Genomic DNA, 6789 nt, shown 5'->3' with positions numbered 1-6789 from the left:
CTCTCTTAATGGTGTCTTTGGAATAGCAGATGTTTTTAATGTTAACCTAGCTCTTATTAATCTTTCCTTATTATTTAGAGAGAAACAGAAAATAGATAATAAATTTTTCTTGTTTCAGGGTCCTGAATTATTCTCATACATTAATTACCATGCATTTAATTGATTTGGCTCTGAATATATGTACATCTTGTGAGGTAGGGTTTGTTTTGCTTTTTTATTTTTTTTTTCAAAAATTGAATTTTTTTTGAGTGACAACCATCTTGGAAAGTTTATTCTTTTTTCTTTCTTCTATGTAGTGCTTCTGCCTTGTAAGTCAATTGTCTTTCCAAACACACTTCCCATGATGGCTCTAAGTTTTTCTTCCCTATGATAATTTGTCTATCCTTGTGCCAATTTCATACTTTCCTATTACTATAGCCTCATAATACATTTGAGTTCTAATACAACAAGTTCTGCCACATATTTTAATCAAAAGTGCTTTGGTTATTCTAGTATTTTATACTTCCATGCAATTTGTAAAAGCAGTTTGTCAATTTAAAAAATCTGTTGAAATTTTCACTGGAATTGTTTTAAATCTATAAGCTATTAGTTCAGAATAGACAACTTAAAACTATTGAGATTAAAGACATAAATATGACATATCCATCTTATTAATTTTATTTTTTTAATTTATCCTAGTTTGTTTTAGTTATAGAGCTCTACAATGTTCTATATAATGGTCTTTCCTGTTTTATAAATTATTCTTACAAATTTAATATTTGTAGATGCTAATATATATAGTAACTATATTTTACTGTGTTCTAAATATGATGTTACTTACCTATAAAAATGCTATGATTTTTTCTATTACAGTTATACATGTTAATTTTGCTAAATGCATTTGTGAATTATAGTAATGTATCATGTGCATTTTCTACATAAATAATCACATAATATACAAATAATGACAGTTTCATTTCTTTTCTAATATTTATATTTTATTGTGTGGTTTTGTTTTATGTCACTGACAAGGACATGTGTGCAACAATGGATATTGTCATGTTCTTATCATTGTGAAAAAAAGATTTTTTCAAAATTTCACCATTAGTTTAATGTTTGCTGAAGGATTTTTTTAAAGAGATTCTTTTTATAAATAAATATTTTTTATCAAATACTTGAAATGATTATGCAGTTTTTCTTTTGTTAGTGTAGTAAATTATATTTTTAATAATGTATTTTTTACAGTTTTAATGAAATATAATGTGCATACCATAAAAATGTCTCATTTAAAGTATACAACTCAATGGTTTTTAATACATTTATGGGATTACTATAAAATAATTTTACACCATTTTTATTGCCCCCCCAAAGAAACCTCATTGACTTTGGCATTCACTCCTCACCCTCCCATGTCCAACCATGGACAATACCCTCTTTTCTGTCTTTACCAAGTTTTGTAATCTAGTCATTTCTTATAATGGAATTATGTAATATACATTCCTTTGTGACTGAGTTCATTAACTTAGCATGATTTTGAGGCTCACCCACATTATAGCATGCTGAAGTATCTTAGGCTCTTTTCTTTAAAAAAAAAGGACTTTATCTGATAAATACACCACATGTTGTTTATACTTTCATCTGTTGATAACCATTTCAGTTGTCATCAATTTTCATTATGAGCATCAGAAACTGATTGCTACTGGGAAGCTGTGTTGTATAGGAATACCTCTTAACTTTTGTACATTTTAAGTCAAAAAACTAAGCAATTTTCTCATTAGATCTTTTTTTTTTATAGGTTAATTTATTTATTTTTATTTTAATTTTATTTTTTTTATTTTTTATTGTTGGTTGTTCAAAACATTACATAGTTCTTGATATATCATCTTTCACACTTTGCTTCAAGTGGGTTATGAACTCCCATTTTTAGCCCATATACAGATTGCAGAATCACAACAATTACACATCCATTGATTTACATATTGCCATACTAGTGACTGTCATGTTCTGCTACCTTTCCTATCCTCTACTATCCCCCCTCCCCTCCCCTCCCCACCCCTCTTCTCTCTCTACCCCCTCTACTGACCTTCATTTCTCCCCCTTGTATTATTTTTCCCTTTCCCCTCATTTCCTCTTGTATGTTCTTTTGTATAACCCTGAGGGTCTCCTTCCATTTCCATGCAATTTCCCTTTTCTCTCCCTTTCCCTCCCACCTCTCATCCCTGTTTAATGTTAATCTTCTTCTCATGCTCTTCATTCCTACTCTGTTCTTAGTTACTCTCCTTATATCAAAGAAGACATTTGGCATTTGTTTTTTAGGGATTGGCTAGCTTCACTTAGCATAATCTGCTCTAGTGCCATCCATTTCCCTGCAAATTCTATGATTTTGTCATTTTTTAATGCAGAGTAATACTCCATTGTGTATAAATGCCACATTTTTTTAATCCATTCATCTATTGAAGGGCATCTGGGTTGGTTCCACAGTCTTGCTATTGTGAATTGAGCTGCTATGAACATCGATGTAGCAGTGTCCCTGTAGCATGCTCTTTTTAGGTCTTTAGGGAATAGACCAAGAAGGGGAATAGCTGGGTCAAATGGTGGCTCCATCACCAGCTTTCCAAGAAATCTCCATACTGCTTTCCAAATTGGCTGCACCAATTTGCAGTCCCACCAGCAATGTACAAGTGTACCCTTTTCCCCACATCCTCGCCAGCACTTGTTGTTGTTTGACTTCATAATGGCTGCCAATCTTACTGGAGTGAGATGGTATCTTAGGGTGGTTTTGATTTGCATTTCTCTGACTGCTAGAGATGGTGAGCATTTTTTCATGTACTTGTTGATTGATTGTATGTCCTCCTCTGAGAAGTGTCTGTTCAGGTCCTTGGCCCATTTGTTGATTGGGTTGTTTGTTATCTATTGTCTAATTTTTTGAGTTCTTTGTATACTCTGGATATTAGGGCTCTATCTGAAGTGTGAGGAGTAAAGATTTGTTCCCAGGATGTAGGCTCCCTATTTACCTCTCTTATTGTTTCTTTGGCTGAGAAAAAACTTTTTAGTTTGAGTAAGTCCCATTTGTTGATTCTAGTTATTAACTTTTGTGCTATGGGTGTCCTATTGAGGAATTTGGAGCCCAACCCCACAGTATGTAGATCGTAGCCAACTTTTTCTTCTATCAGATGGCGTGTCTCTGATTTGATATCAAGCTCCTTGATCCATTTTGAATTCACTTTTGTGCATGGCGAGAGAAAGGGATTCAGTTTCATTTTGTTGCATATGGATTTCCAGTTTTCCCAGCACCATTTGTTGAAGATGCTATCCTTCCTCCATTGCATGCTTTTAGCCCCTTTATCAAATATAAGATAGTTGTAGTTTTGTGGATTGGTTTCTGTGTCCTCTATTCTGTACCATTGGTCCACCCGCCTGTTTTGGTACCAGTACCATGCTGTTTTTGTTACTATTGCTCTGTAGTATAGTTTGAAGTCTGGTATCGCTATACCGCCTGATTCACACTTCCTGCTTAGCATTGTTTTTGCTATTCTGGGTCTTTTGTTTTTCCATATGAATTTCATGATTGCTTTCTCTATTTCTACAAGAAATGCCGTTGGGATTTTGATTGGCATTGCATTAAACCTATAGAGAACTTTTGGTAATATCGCCATTTTGATGATGTTAGTTCTGCCTATCCATGAACAGGGTATATTTTTCCATCTTCTAAGATCTTCTTCTATTTCTCTCTTTAGGGTTCTGTAGTTTTCATTGTATAAGTCTTTCACCTCTTTTGTTAGGTTGATTCCCAAGTATTTTATTTTTTTTTGAAGATATTGTGAATGGAGTGGTTGTCCTCATTTCCATTTCAGAGGATTTGTCGCTGATATACAGGAATGCCTTTGATTTATGCGTGTTGATTTTATATCCTGCCACTTTGCTGAATTCATTTATTAGCTCTAATAGTTTCTTTGTAGAGCCTTTTGGGTCTGCTAGGTATAGAATCATATCATCTGCAAATAGTGATAATTTAAGTTCTTCTTTTCCTATTTTTATGCCTTTAATTTCTTTCGTCTGCCTAATTGCTCTGGCCAGTGTTTCGAGAACTATGTTGAACAGAAGTGGTGAGAGAGGGCATCCCTGTCTTGTTCCAGATTTTAGAGGGAATGCCTTCAATTTTTCTCCATTCAGAATGATGCTAGCCTGAGGCTTAGCATAGATTGCTTTTACAATATTGAGGTATGTTCCTGTTATCCCTAGTTTTTCTAGAGTTTTGAACATAAAGGGATGCTGTACTTTGTCGAATGCTTTTTCCGCATCTATCGAGATGATCATATGGTTCTTATTTTTAAGTCTATTGATGTGGTGAATAACATTTATTGATTTCCGTATATTGAACCAGCCTTGCATCCCAGGGATGAATCCTACTTGATCATGGTGCACAATTTTTTTGATATGTTTTTGTATCCGATTCGCCAGAATTTTATTGAGGATTTTTGCATCTAGGTTCATTAGAGATATTGGTCTGAAGTTTTCTTTCTTTGAAGTGTCTTTGTCTGGTTTAGGTATCAGGGTGATGTTGGCCTCGTAGAATGAATTTGGAAGTTCTCCCTCTTTTTCTATTTCCTGAAGTAGCTTGAAAAGTATTGGTATTAGTTCCTCTTTAAAGGTTTTGTAAAATTCTGCTGTATACCCATCCGGTCCTCGGCTTTTCTTAGTTGGTAGTCTTTTGTTGGTTTCTTCTATTTCCTCAGTTGATATTGGTCTGTTTAGGTTGTCTATATCCTCCTGACTCAATCTGGGCAGATCATATGACTTCAGAAATTTATCGATGCCTTCACTATCTTCTAATTTATTGGAGTATAAGGATTCAAAATAATTTTTGATTATCTTCTGTATTTCTGAAGTGTCTGTTGTGATATTGCCTTTTTCATCCCGTATGCTAGTAATTTGAGTTCTCTCTCTTCTTCTCTTCACTAGCATGGCTAAGGGTCTGTCGATTTTGTTTATTTTTTCAAAGAACCAACTTTTAGTTTTGTCAATTTTTTCAATTGTTTCTTTTGTTTCGATTTCATTAATTTCAGCTCTGATTTTCATTATTTCTTGCCTTCTACTTCTTTTGCTGTTGTTTTGCTCTTCTTTTTCTAGGATTTTGAGATGAAGTATGAGATCATTTTTTGTTGGTTTTTTCTTTTTTTAAGGAATGAACTCCAAGCAATGAATTTTCCTCTTAGAACTGCTTTCAATGTGTCCCATAGATTCCGATATGTTGTGTCTGTGTTTTCATTAATCTCTAAGAATTTTTTAATTTCCTCCTTGATGTCTTCTATAACCCATTGATCATTCAGTAACCTATTGTTCATTCTCCAAGTGATGTATGCTTTTTCCTTCCTTCTTTTATCGTTGATTTTCAGTTTCATTCCATTATGATCAGATAGGATGCATGGTATTATCTCTACTCCTTTATATTGTCTAAGAGTTGCCCTGTGACATAATATATGATCTATTTTTGAGAAGGATCCATGTGCTGCTGAGAAAAAAGTGTAACTGCTTGATGTTGGGTGGTATATTCTATATATGTCAATTAAGTCTAGGTTATTAATTGTGTTATTGAGTTCTATAGTTTCCTTATTCAACTTTTGTTTGGAAGATCTGTCCAGTGGCGAGAGAGGTGTGTTGAAGTCTCCCATGATTATTGTATGGTGGTCTATTAGACTCTTGAACTTGAGAAGAGTTTGTTTGATGAACATAGCTGCACCATTGTTTGGGGCATATATATTTATGATTGTTATGTCTTGTTGGTGTATGGTTCCCTTAAGCAGTATGTAGTGTCCCTCTTTATCCCTTTTGATTAACTTTGGCTTGAAATCTATTTTATTTGATATGAGTATGGACACTCCTGCTTGTTTCCGAAGTCCATATGAGTGATATGATTTTTCCCAACCTTTCACCTTCAGCCTATGTATGTCTTTTCCTATCAAATGCGTCTCCTGTAGGCAGCATATTGTTGGGTCTTGTTTTGAGATCCATTCTACTAGCCTGTGTCTCTTAATTGGTGAGTTTAAGCCATTAACATTTAGGGTTATTATTGAGATATGGGTTGTTGTTCCAGCCATATTTGTTTGTTTATGTTACTAAACATGGTTTGTTTTCCTCTTTGATTATCCCCCCCCCCCTTTACTGTCCTACCTGCCACTGTTGGTTTTCATTGTTATTTTCCATTTCCTCTTCCTGTAATGTTTTGCCAAGGATGTTTTGAAGAGATGGTTTTCTAGCTGCATATTCTTTTAACTTTTGTTTGTCGTGGAAGGTTTTAATTTCATCTGATTCTATACCTAGCAGACCCAAAAGGCTCTACAAAGAAACTATTAGAGCTAATAAATGAATTCAGCAAAGTGGCAGGATATAAAATCAACACGCATAAATCAAAGGCATTCCTGTATATCAGCGACAAATCCTCTGAAATGGAAATGAGGACAACCACTCCATTCACAATATCTTCAAAAAAAAATAAAATACTTGGGAATCAACCTAACAAAAGAGGTGAAAGACTTATACAATGAAAACTACAGAACCCTAAAGAGAGAAATAGAAGAAGATCTTAGAAGATGGAAAAATATACCCTGTTCATGGATAGGCAGAACTAACATCATCAAAATGGCGATATTACCAAAAGTTCTCTATAGGTTTAATGCAATGCCAATCAAAATCCCAAAGGCATTTCTTGTAGAAATAGAGAAAGCAATCATGAAATTCATATGGAAAAATAAAAGACCTAGAATAGCAAAAACAATGCTAAGCAGGAAGTGTGAATCAGGCGGTATAGCG

The sequence above is a fragment of the Marmota monax genome, unplaced genomic scaffold (genome assembly GCF_021218885.2).
Source record: "Marmota monax isolate L192 unplaced genomic scaffold, Marmota_monax_Labrador192_F-V1.1 WCK01_AAM20220418_F8-fsc00053, whole genome shotgun sequence".
Classification (NCBI taxonomy): domain Eukaryota; kingdom Metazoa; phylum Chordata; class Mammalia; order Rodentia; family Sciuridae; genus Marmota; species Marmota monax.
This window is presented reverse-complemented; position numbering follows the sequence as displayed.